This window comes from Furipterus horrens, unplaced genomic scaffold (assembly GCF_987537825.1).
Source record: "Furipterus horrens unplaced genomic scaffold, mFurHor1.1.pri manual_scaffold_11, whole genome shotgun sequence".
Lineage (NCBI taxonomy): Eukaryota > Metazoa > Chordata > Mammalia > Chiroptera > Furipteridae > Furipterus > Furipterus horrens.
In genome coordinates this window covers 49836267-49848671 of record NW_028327181.1, presented here as the reverse complement: position 1 = coordinate 49848671, position 12405 = coordinate 49836267, and positions in this window count along the sequence as shown.

The following is a 12405-nucleotide window of genomic DNA, read 5'->3' as shown; positions in this document are numbered from 1 at the left end:
GATTCAACATGATCAGGACCCAGAGCCATGTGACCAGAGTGAAAAGTCCAGCCTCCACAGTAAGAAAAGGCTACCGTTTGCCAGCTGGCAGAAAGCATCATGTGTGTGCCCTAGAGAACACACACTTGATCTAAGTGAGCACGCTGGGTAGTCTGTTTAAAATGCCCATTAGTTCCCTCTCGGTCACATCTGTCCTATACCCACCCCACTGTCAGCGGCTAACACCCATGGCTAATAAGGCTCCACATTTTGGGCTGGCCAAAAAGTTCGTTTAGTTTTTTCCATATGATGGCTCTAGCAGCACTTATTGGACTTTAACTTCATTCGAAACAATTTCGTTAGATCATATTTTGACAGCTGTCATATCAGTGTGCATTTAAAAAAAAACAACAAAATTGATGAATTTTTGCGTAGTCATTCTAATATTGAAGATGGAAGAAAATACACATTTTTGGCGTATTATGCTTATTATTTCAACAAAGGTAAAAACGCAACTGAAACACAAAAAAGGAAATAAGATCTGTACAGTGCATGGAGAAGGTGCTGTGACCAATCGAATGTGTCAAAAGTGGTTTGTGAAGTTTCTTGTACTACTGACAGTTTGGCCAAATAATTCTTTGCTGTGGGGCTGCCTTATGCACTGGAAGATATTTAGCAGCACCCTTGGCCCCTACCCACTAGAAGCCAACAGTGGGAGACAACCAACATACTCAAAAAATCCAAATCAATCAAGTTACTGGTGAAAATGAAAAATGTGTCTTTCATTTTACGGACTTCTTGGACAACCCAATACTTCACATCACTTACTCTTCAATCTCCACAAGAAACCTATCGGGTATATACCACTACTACATCACTGTATTCTACATACGAGGAAACGGAGGTGCACAGAAAGATTAAGCCACCTACAGCCACAGAGCCAGGGTATGAACCAAGGCCACCTGGTCCCATATCTGGCCCTTAATACCCGACACGGCCTCTCAACGTCAGTAAGCCACTCCTGACGGTGAGGGCACAAGCCATCCCAGCAGCAAGTACATTCCCAGGCGGAATGTTCTCCTGGGCAGTCCACTCCTGACAAGCACATCACTCAGAGCCGTCCCCAGCCCCCTTGAAGCTGAGCCCTACGGCCTGTGTGTGGCCCCTCTACGGAACTCATCAACCACAGACCACCCTTCCATGGGGCTGCCCACCCAGACCGGTCGGTCCCCACGGGTGTTAAGGAGCCGACAGAGACAGTGGGGCTCTTTTCCAAAAGGAGTGCCTCCTCCTTGTACAAAGATGTAAGTGTGAGCATAGGCTCACACCTCTGCCCTACCCCAGGGAAAGGAGAGCCTCATAAGTAGGGTAATCCTAAAATTTATGATCCAAATTGGTACACTTGGGGGAATGAACAGGGACTCCAGTAATTATGCCAGGACATGCGGCCCTGGAACTCTGAAGAAATGCAGACTATCAACCTTTGCTGCCAAAGACTGGTACTACAAAGATGACAAAGCCACTGATAACACCCACGATGAAACAAAGGCACAAAAAGTGCAGCAAAGGGAAAGGAACTCCACACAATGGAACTGAGAGGCAGGGTCTGGGGGAGACTTCCATGAGGAATGAGCAAAGGACCAACCTCAGAAATGAAAGCCAGGAACAAGCAGCACGACAGAGCCAGCGCAAGGTCAGCGGGTACATTGAGAGATTCGAAATGCCCTCCAGAGCCTGTGGCAGAGCTTTTACACACAGTGCTGCCCCCACCTGGCAGTGTGTCAGGGCTCTGGGGTTCAAAGACATACCAAGAAGGGCACATCCCAAGAACTCCACAAGCCCTGGTGTCTTCAAGGCCCACTCCTCCAGAGCTACCACAAAAGCCCCAAACCGAAGAACAAGCTCTTGACAGTCCCACCCCTCTGCTCAAGCAAAAGCAGCACGGCGTGGAGACAAAGATACTCAATATATATTTGGTGAAACAAGGACCAGAACTCTAAGTAATGTTATCTGATGGCCTGTTTGTTTTGGCACAGAACCTGTTCCACCAATGCTGCCACACATCTGACCATGCCTGAACCCCGAGCTGTGTGTGGGTGCGCGCGCGCGCGTGTACACATGCACAAGTGTGTGTGAGAGAGTGCAGGCCCACACAGCACGTTCCTGGGGACCCACGGTAACCAAGACAGAGAGTAGAATGGTGGTAGCATCTGTGGCGTAAGCTACACATGGGCACCAAATGCCAAAGAGGAAAAGACATGGGGATGGGAAATGAATTTGTCAAGTCACCTGAATATTTTGGTTTCCCAGAGCATAGAAAAGTTATGTTTACATAACTATTAACTGTGTAACAGCATTATAGCTAATAATACCTTAATTTAAAAATATTTTATTGCTAAAAAATGCTAGGCATCACCTGAGCCTTCAATGAGTCATAATCTGTTTGCAGGTGGAGGGTGTTGCCTCAATGCTGATGGCTGCTGCCTGATCAGGGTGGTGGGTGCTGGGGTGGCAATTTCTTAAAAGAACACAAGAATGAAGTTTGCTGAATCGATTGACTCTTTCTTTCATGAACAAGTTCTCTGTAGCATGAAATACTATCCTGATGGCATTTTACCCACAGGAGAACTTCTTTAACAACTGGAGTCAATCCTCTCAAATCCTACCGCTATTTTATCAATTAAGTTTACATTATGTTCTAAATCCTTTATCATTTCAACAGTCTTCACAAAATCTTCACCAGGAGCAGATTCCATCTCAAGAAACCATTTCCTTTGCTCATCCACAGGAAGCAACTGCTCACCCGTTCAGGGTCCACCATGGGATTGCAGCAGCTCAGTCACGTGTCCAGGCTCCGCTTGTAATTCTCCTTCTCTTGCTCTTTCCACCACGTGTTACTTCCTCCACCGAAGTCTTGAGCCTCTCGAAGTCATCCGTGAGGGGTGGCATCAACGTCTTCCAAACTCCTGTTAATGTTGACATTCTGGCCTCTTCCCATGAATCACAAATATCTGAAAGGCATCTAGAATGGTAAGTCCTTTCCAGAGCTTTTCAATTACTTTGCTCAGATGCATGAGAGGAATCACTATCTACGGCAGCTGTAGCCTTACAAAGTGCATTTCTTAAATAATAAGACATGGAAGTTGAAATTAGTCCTTGGTCCCTGGCTGCAGCGTGGGTGTTGTGTTAGCAGGCGTGAAAACGACACTGATCTCACTGTCCTCCTCCCTCCGTCCGAGCTCCTGGGGGACCAGGTGCGTCGTCACTGAGCAGTAAGACATTGAAAGGAGTGTCTCCCTGGGCAGAAGTCTCCACAGTGGGCTGAGAAGATTCAGTAAACCATGTTGTAGACAGCTGTGCTGTCATCTAGGCTTCACTGTTTCATTTACGGAGCAGAGGCAGAGCAGAGCTAGCATAACTCCTAAGGGTCCCAGGGTTTTCAGAACGGAAAGTGAGCATTGGCTTCCACTTAAAGTCACCAGCTGCTTTAGCCCCTAACAAAAGAGTCAGCCTGTCCATTGAGGCTTTGAAGCCAGGCCTTGACTTCTCCTGCCTGGCTATGAAAGTCCTGGATGGTGTCTTCTTCTAGTATAAGGCTTCTTTGTCTGCATTGAAAATACGCCGTTCATGTCACCACCCTCGCTAATGACCCCAGTCACATCTTCTGGCTCCCGGGCCGCTGCTCCCGCACCTGTACGGCCGCCTCCCCTTGCGCCATCAGGTTACAGAGACGCCGTCTTCCTTCGGCCTCAGGAACCAGCTCCGCTGCTTCCAGCTTCCCTCTGCCGCTTCCTCCCCTCGCTCGGCCTTCCCAGAATTGAAGAGAGTTAGCGCCTCGCTCTGGACCAGGCTTTGGCTTCAGGGAATGTTGGGGCTGGTTTGCTTTTCTATCCAGACCACTAAAACTTTCTCCCTCTTGGCTTAAATGAAGCTGTTTCAATTTCTAATCATTCATGTATTCACTGGAGTAGCACTTTTTAATTTCCTGCAAGACCTTTTCCTTTGCACTCACAACCCGGCTGTTGGGCACCAGAGGCCTAGCTTTCGCCTCGCTTGGCTTTCAACATGCCTTCCTCACTAAGCTGAATCATTTCTAGCTTTTGTTGTAAAGTGAGAGACGTGTGACTCTGCCTTTCACCTGAACACATATTGGCCTAATTGTAATATTGTTGTGTGATGCTTCCCAAAAAACCAACATTTAGAATTCCAATGTGTCACTTGAGACCTACCCAATATTCCCTTGAATCCCCTTCCTATAGACATGTTTAGAGGGAGCAGGACTGAACCATCACTACTAGACTGAGGGAGAACTATGAAGAAGAAGAGAAATGCGTGAACGGCAGGTCGGTAGAACAACCAAACACACAAAATATTCACTGATTAAATCCCCCATCCTATGTGGGCAGTTTCTGGTGCTGCAAAGCAATTACAGTAGTAACATTACTGATCACAGATCACTATAACAAATATGATAATAATAAAGTTTGAAATCTTGCAAGAATTACCAAAATGTGACAGAGACATGAAATTAGCAAATGCTAATGGGAAAGTGGCACCGATAGACTTGCTTGATGCATGCTTGCTGCAGCCTTAATTTATGAAAACATGCAGTCTCTGGGAAGCACGATAAAGTGAAGTGCAATAGAATGCGCTATTCCTGTACCAGTCTGGCATAATGTGAATCATGAGCACAAACCCAAAATGAGGTGAGGGGAATAACTATTTAGGGCTGTAAATTTTTTGAGGTATAAGTCTCATACCATACGACACACCCATTTAAAATGTACAATTCAATAGTTTGTGGTGCACCCATCACAACAATGAATTTAGAACATTTCGTCACCTCAAAAAGGAACCCTATAGTCTTCAGCTACCATTTCCCAAACCCTCTGTGCCCCACCCCCACCCTCGTCCCTGGCAACCACTAATCTCCTTTCTGCCTCTAGAGTTCTGTTCACTCGCTGAGTGGTGCTTGATAATTTCTGGACATTTCCTGTAAATGGAATCAGAAGCTATGCAGCCTTTTGCAACTGGCTTATTTCATTAAGCATAATGTTTTCAAGGTTCACCCATGTCTAGCATCTGTCAATATTTCATTCCTTTTTATGGCCAAATAATATTTCATTGCACAGATGTGACACTTTCATTTTTTATCCATTCCCCACTTGCTGCAGATTGGGCTGTTTCCCCCTTTTGGTGGCTATTAACATCCTTTTAAGTTTGCTGACTGTTTTTAAACCTCCTTTAATTAAGAAACCAAACAAGTAAACACCACTTTCAGTCTGAAGTTTGGACAATTAGCTCCTCAAAAGCAAAAAAAGAAAAAAGGGTTGAAGAGGGTTTGGAAAGGTGGAGGGGGGTCCTGAGAGGTTCCTTATAAGCAGCCTGGGGTTTGGGCAGCTCCAGCTACACAGACCAGGCTCAAGCTGAAAACCTGTCAGAGGAAACCTACACAGGCCTTTCCACAAAGACTTCCAAACAAACAAGGACGGGGAAGGGCTGCAGAGGCAGGAGGAGGGAACAGGAAAGGAAGAAGGAGTAGGAAATATGTTTTCTTTAACAAAAATAGTAGTGTAACTAAAAGATCCTACTCCATGGGGATAGTTCTCATTAACATTAGACACATAACAATTCCTGTCCAGTCACCAAATCCAAGGGCCAGGACTTAAGGAGCATTTTAATTCCAAAGAGAGAACAGGCAATTTTCCCGAGGCAGATTCTCAGGGTTGATCCAAGCTTCTCCAAAAATAGAATTAAAAATCCCAATGTGTCACCTCTCCAAGATTCCTTTGAATCCACTTTGTGCCACATGTTTAGAGGGAGCAGGCCTCCACCATCACTCCTAGACCAAGGAATCCAAATCTCCCCCTCCACCGTGACTTCCGACCCTAGTCCCAACCCTCTATCTCCAGGGAGAGGGGCACTCCACCTGGCTACTTCCATGCCTCTTACTCGTGTGTCCAAACACCAAGCTCCAGGTCAGCAACTGGGATGGGGCTTAGAAATCATCACGCACCACTCAGTGAACAGATGAAAAGACTGGGGTCATCTTGCCTTCTGGCCATGAAGTAAATCAGTGGCAGGGCCAGGAGAAGGGCCTGACTGACCCAGGCTGTAAATCCTCAGCTGCCTCCCAAGCCCTACATGGGCAACCGGGCAGGCCCAGTAGCTGCTCCAGCCTCCATCCTAAAACATTCCAGTCATCTCTGACTCCTCCCTTCTGAAAGCTACAGAGCACAGTGGTAAATATCTTTTATGCAAAGCGACTTCCTTTTCCAAGTCTCAAACGCCTCTAATCGTCAGAAGAATAAACGCTACCCCACTGTTTGCACATGGACTCCCTACCACATGCTCTACACCTTCCTAGCACTTCATTATGCCTCAGACAGTCCTTGGTGGTAGGAAGGGTGGGCTGCCAGAGACAGCAGGCACTCCTCGCAGTGGCCCCCTTGTTACTCTCCATGTGACACCTCACTCGGGTGTCAGCCCAGACTCTGCACTTGCACCAACTCCAAAATGACAGGCATACTCACTGAGGCTCCTATCAAGGCATTCGGGCCTTCATGAAAACGGCCCGAGTCCCAGAGACCCTCTTGGGGTCTGTGAGCCAAATCTATTTTTATAAAAGTACTAAGTCATCATTTGCTTTTTTCACTCTCATTCTTGCACTAATATAGAGTAGGGTTTCCAGAGGCTATAGGACTTGATAATGCAACAGATTAAATGCAGATGATGTGAGAATCCAGCCGTCTTTCATTATGACAGATGTTGCAGAGATTTGGAAAAAAGGGAAAATAATATGACTTTTCTCAAAGAAAATTTTATTTGTTTCAGAAAAGCTACTTTTCAGAATGCAACTGTTATATATGTGAACATGTAGCAGGTTATGTTTAAATAAATTAAGAAATTTTTAATTTCTCAGTTTGACTTTCTAATGTAGTGAGTACCATATTACATAAACAAAAGCCTTTTGAAGGCCTCAATAATCAAGAACTAAAAGGGGTCCCGAGAACAAAAAGTGGAGACCCACTGACCTAGGCAACTGCCCCACCCCCACAGTGGCTCATCCTCAGTTCATAATTGTCCTGTCCTGTCCTGCCCCCACAACACCCCTGCTTCTCTCGCTGATCTATTAGTAGGGTTGCCCCAGCCTGATCCCACTTCCCCGGTTCTCTGTCAGACCAAACACAAACGAGCCTTCAGGTCAGTCTCCAGGTCCCCACCCAGCGTCCTTTCTCAGCACTACCTTAAAAGGCCACATCTCACACCAGACTTGCCCCCGGCAGCTGTGTCACAGCCCCTCTAGAAATGAACAGATTCCTCCACACACCAAGCCGAGAAACCTTCCTGTCAACAAAGCAAGCCTCTGCCGTTGAGAGGCGGGCTCAAGAGGGGGCTAAACTCTATGCAGGTGACACCTGCTTGTGGGGCCCCTCCCCTGGATCCCAGCTACTAAGGCAGAAACACCAATACCTTGGGCATTCTGCAGGAATACTGTACATATATTGTACATATATGCTATTCAATGCTCTTCTGTACATGTAAAATATTTCATTATAGTAAAAACTATTAACGCAAGGGTTCATCAGTGTTCCTCGAACAGCGAAGACTCTTAGGGGCCGTGCTTCAAAGGCCACGGCAGAGCATGGGTGGTCTCACAGGCAGCGCCACTCCTCCTCCCAGCTTTCACACACACGAGCTCCCCATCACGTCTCAGGGGTCCCACGTTCTACGGCTGGAGAAATAAAGTTTGAAAACCAGTAACGAAGTGGCTAACAGGCCAGAGTCGGCCTCTTCCCTCTGTCCGACCCCACCGGCCCTCTCACCAGCAGCTCCCCGCGCACCTCGCCCCTCTGCAGTGCACCAGAGTCTCCCGACGCTGTCTGGCCTTCGAGTCCCTTCCTCCTCAGCCCCGTTCTCAACAATATCAAGCCCCAACTTAGCTCCCTGTTGGCAGCTCAGCTGATCTTCACATTAAAGAAAAAGAGAAGGAGGAGATGAAGCTGAGCGGCTCAGCCACCCCTGCGCACAGCCACAGCGCACAGCCACAGCTGCCACCACCTCAAAGCCACGCACAGTGCTTGCGCCCCTGAGGGTGGCCCTGGGCCCCACGTCTCCATCTTGGACCCCCCCAGATGAGGAGCACTGAACTCTGGGCAGCCCCACCCAGGTTCCACCACTCCCTCCTGCACCTGCTCCACTGTCCTCCCACACAACAGCATGTAGTGCTGATGCCTGGCTTGAAGCGCTGATTCAAAACACAGCACTAACGCAGTTACCACCGGACCCAGCAACTGCACCTCAGGTCTGCACCCAGAATAACTGACAGTAGGTGTTCCCAGCACCACTACTGACACCAAAAGGTGGAAACACCCCAAATGTCCATTGGCAGATGAACAGAAAAACAAAATGTACCTTAAAGTAGACTATTAGTCAGCCATAAAATGCAATGAATGAGTACTGACTCATGCTACCACATGGATAAACTCTGAAAACATGCTGTGCAGGGAGCCAGACAAAGGGTCAGATATACTATGATTCCATTTTGATGAAATTTCCACAGTAAGTAAATCCATAGACGGTAAGCAGATTGGTGGTTGCTGTAAACTGGGAGTGGGGAACAGAGAGTAACCACTGAATTGCTGCTGGTATTTATTCTGGGGTGCTGAAATGTTTTAAACTAGAGTGGTGGTGTTTGCACAACACTGTGAAGCGCTAAATACAGTGAACTGTCCTCCTTAAAATGGTTACTTTCATGTTGTATGAATTCCACCTACCCCCACCCCACAGAACTCACTAGGCCCCAGGCGCAGAGAGGGCAAAGACACACAGCTGCTGGCTTGCTCTTCGTGCTCCCCTCACTCCCCAACTCGGCTGCCCGCTCACTCCTCTGCGCACACACGTGCCCTGCTTAAGGCTACCCCACTCTGGACTGCAGCAGCTAAAGAAAAAGGGGGAAAGTGACATTTTAAAAAGCTTCTTCCCTGTTTGGTCCTGACAAGGAGCCCATGGCCATGGGATTTTGGGAACATGATGCCATTTGTGGCAAAGGGAGGAATGCTAGAGAATGCGTGGGGACAAATTTCTGGGGCAACAGCTTTGCATGAAAGGGTCACACCCCGTTCTTCAAAAAGCAGTGCTTCCATTAAAAACAGGTAGGAACAAAAGGGACAAGAAATCTAAGTAAGTTCAGCCCAAGCCTCATCCTCCAACCACACCCTTCCCAGCACACACACACACTTCTGGCAGGACAGCCCCTGCCCCTGCACACGAGGGGCCAAGGGCCACACACAGCCAGAGATCTAGCATCCAAAAAGGCCCCCTGATCTGACTCCAGTTAGCGTGGGAAACAGTGGAAGGTGGAGGCCCTGAGTCAGACCGTCTGGGTTTGCATCCTAGGTCTACCCCTTAACTATACTTCCCTTGGGCAAGTTACAATGATCTCTTTCTATTTCAGTTTTCTAATTTCTCTACTTCATAAGGCTGCTGTGAATATAAATGAGTTAATAGTGGCCTGGCACACAGCAATTACAGTTTGCTATGAATGGCACCACCATTTCAATGAATATTCCCGAGCATGTCAGCTGCTCCTTTGACTTAAATATGGGAAAACCTCTGCACCGTAAAAGGCTTCATGGCCATGCTAGCTGGCCCAAATCAACGCTGGTGACCAAAGGGCCAGGACATATCTTGGCCAGATCTCCTGCCCACCTGCCCAGTGATTTGGGGCTGGACCTGGCTGCTCTCTATCCTCATGTAGCAAATTCACCCAGGCCCCACAGCACAAGGACTTTGATTCCTAGACAACTGCTCCCAGGGATACCAGTGGGATAAGCGGCTTCTCTTAATTCCCCCACTTTGCTGATGGTAACTCAAGACACTTCCAGTCAAAGTGACTTCTGAAATCGGGATCTGCCACTGCTATTCATAGGACCTGTGCACTTCCCTGGACTTGACAGGGGCTCGGGGTGGCTGCTGTGCTGGCCAGCAGCCACTGTATCCTGAAGCAGCACCTCCCTCTAATGTGAACTCTTGGGTGGGTGGCACTTGTCCTCTTCATTTCCCGCCCACTAAAAATTCTTAAAACCAATTCAGTCTTCCACTGGGTTGGTCAAAAAGTCATTTAGTTTTTTTCCATAAAATAAAGGATACGTTTTTCATTTTCACCCATAACTTTACTGATTTAGATATTTTGAGTACATTGGCAATCTCCCGGGTGGTATAACACTGACTGTTCTCAATTAACGTCTCGGCTTGATCTCTATCAACTTCAACTGGTCTACCCGACCGTGGAGCATCCTCCAGTGAGAAATCTCCAGCATTAAACTTCGCAAACCACTTCTGACACGTTCGATCAGTCGCAGCACCCTCTCCACACACTGCACAAATCTTTTTCTGTGTTTTGGTTGTGTTTTCACCTTTTTCGAAATAATAAAGCACAAAACACTGAAAATGTGGCATATTTTCTTCCATCTTCAATATTAAAATGGCTGCCCCAAAATTCATCAATTTTAATTTTTTTAAAGATTATTTATTCATTTATTTATCTTCAAAGAGAGGGAAAGGGTGGGAAAAAAACATCAAAGTGTGACTGCCTCTCGCACACCCACAACTGGGGACCTGGCCCACAACCCAAACATGTGCCCTGACTGGGAATCGAACCGGTGACTCTTTGGTTCAAATGCCGGCACTCAATCCACTGAGCCACACTGATATGACAGGTAATAGCTTTTGTTAATTCACACTGATATGACAGCTGTCACAATACAATCTAACAAAACTGTTTCAAATGAAGTGAAAGACAACTAAGCACTACCACAGCCATCATATGGATAAAACGAAACCAGCTTTTTGGCCAACCCAATACTTAAAAACATGGTGACAAATCAAACCCCAAAAAGTAAAATGACTATGGAACTTCCAATCCCTGGGGGCTAACATGAGGAACTTGCGAGGGTGATGCCAACCGACACAGTGGGAGAGGAGGGTCTTTGTTCTATGGGTGTGGGGTAGACAGAAAGAGAATGAAAGTCAGCCATCCACAGAGGCACAGAGGCAGGTCCCTCCCTGGGGCAGTGCTTGCAAAACGAGCCCCATTCACTGAGCACCCACTGTACACCCAAGTATTTACAAATTCTGCATTTGCTATTTCTTGCACCATCCACCATCCTCACGGGCACCCGGAATATGATTTTCAGAGGAGGAACACAGACACAAACTCTGAGTAGCTTGCTCAATCAGCATTAAAACGGAGCCAGGAGGTTAACCCAAATCTGTGTGCTGGTAGTCTCCCGGCCCCCAATTTCACTCCCTTACTTGAACACATTTAAATGAAAAGTGGAACTGTGTCACATTTCTAGGTCAGAGTGGGTCCCCAGACAGAAGATAACCCAACTGAGCCCAAGGCTCCCGGAACGCGGGTCACTCAGCAGCCTGAGTAGAAAGGCTCTAGGTGCAGCACCCAGAGACCTAAGAGATGCAGCCTCTTTCTGCGGTTCAAATCGGACTCTCAGCGGCCACTGTCCCCGGCCCCTTTAGCTACAGGCCGGGACTATCAGGAGGTAAGAGACCAGGTCTGAAGGTGCGCAAGGAGCCTTGCCGGTCTGCCTGTTAAAACCTGTGCTTTAGGAACTACAGAGATCAAGGATACAACTATTTCCTGATTCTGAATTCCTGTTTCAGGGGGAAAAACAATACTTCCTGCTCGGGACTATGCCAAAGGTGTGGTCACTGCCACTGGCCAGCAGCCTGTCTGGGGAATACGGGATACCCCAAGGCTGAAGAGATTTCAGGACCTGCACAAGGAACTGCAAAACGCCCTGAACTGCCAGACTCCCCACAGGTACCCCCATACACCCCAGCAACTAAGGAAGCCAAGTCAGAGTAAGGCCCTGTTTTTGATAGCAAAGGTTATCGGACAGGGAAGACAAACACGACTTTGGAAAAACCCTCCCTGGCCTTCCTGTGGCCGAGGCCGGTTGTGGAATCTCTCTGAGCCTCAGCAGCTCCATTGGCTAACTGGGGGCAATCCCTCACTTGCTTAATGGAGAGAGATCACCCAGCCCCTGCAGGTCCCTGCTCCCATGGCTGGAAATTAGAAGTCCATTAAATAGCTCTAATTTATTTTGCAATACCTCAGCCTTCTATAGAAACAGTACAAGTTTACAAGTCAAAGTGGCTTTCCCAAGGAAAGGGAGGACAGATTCCTGGCCACAGAGACACAGACAGGCATGAGGCCTCATGGACCCGAGTTCTATATCACAGTAAACAGCCAGGCAGCTCGGGGACCTTGAGCAGGCTACCCAACTTCTCTGGCGGACATCCTGCCACCAGCCCTACTCTCCTCCCCAGCTGCCAAGGGCAGAACGAGATCACGGTGTACAACACTCGATTCAGTGCAGTGGAGGCCTACGAGGATCCGACAGG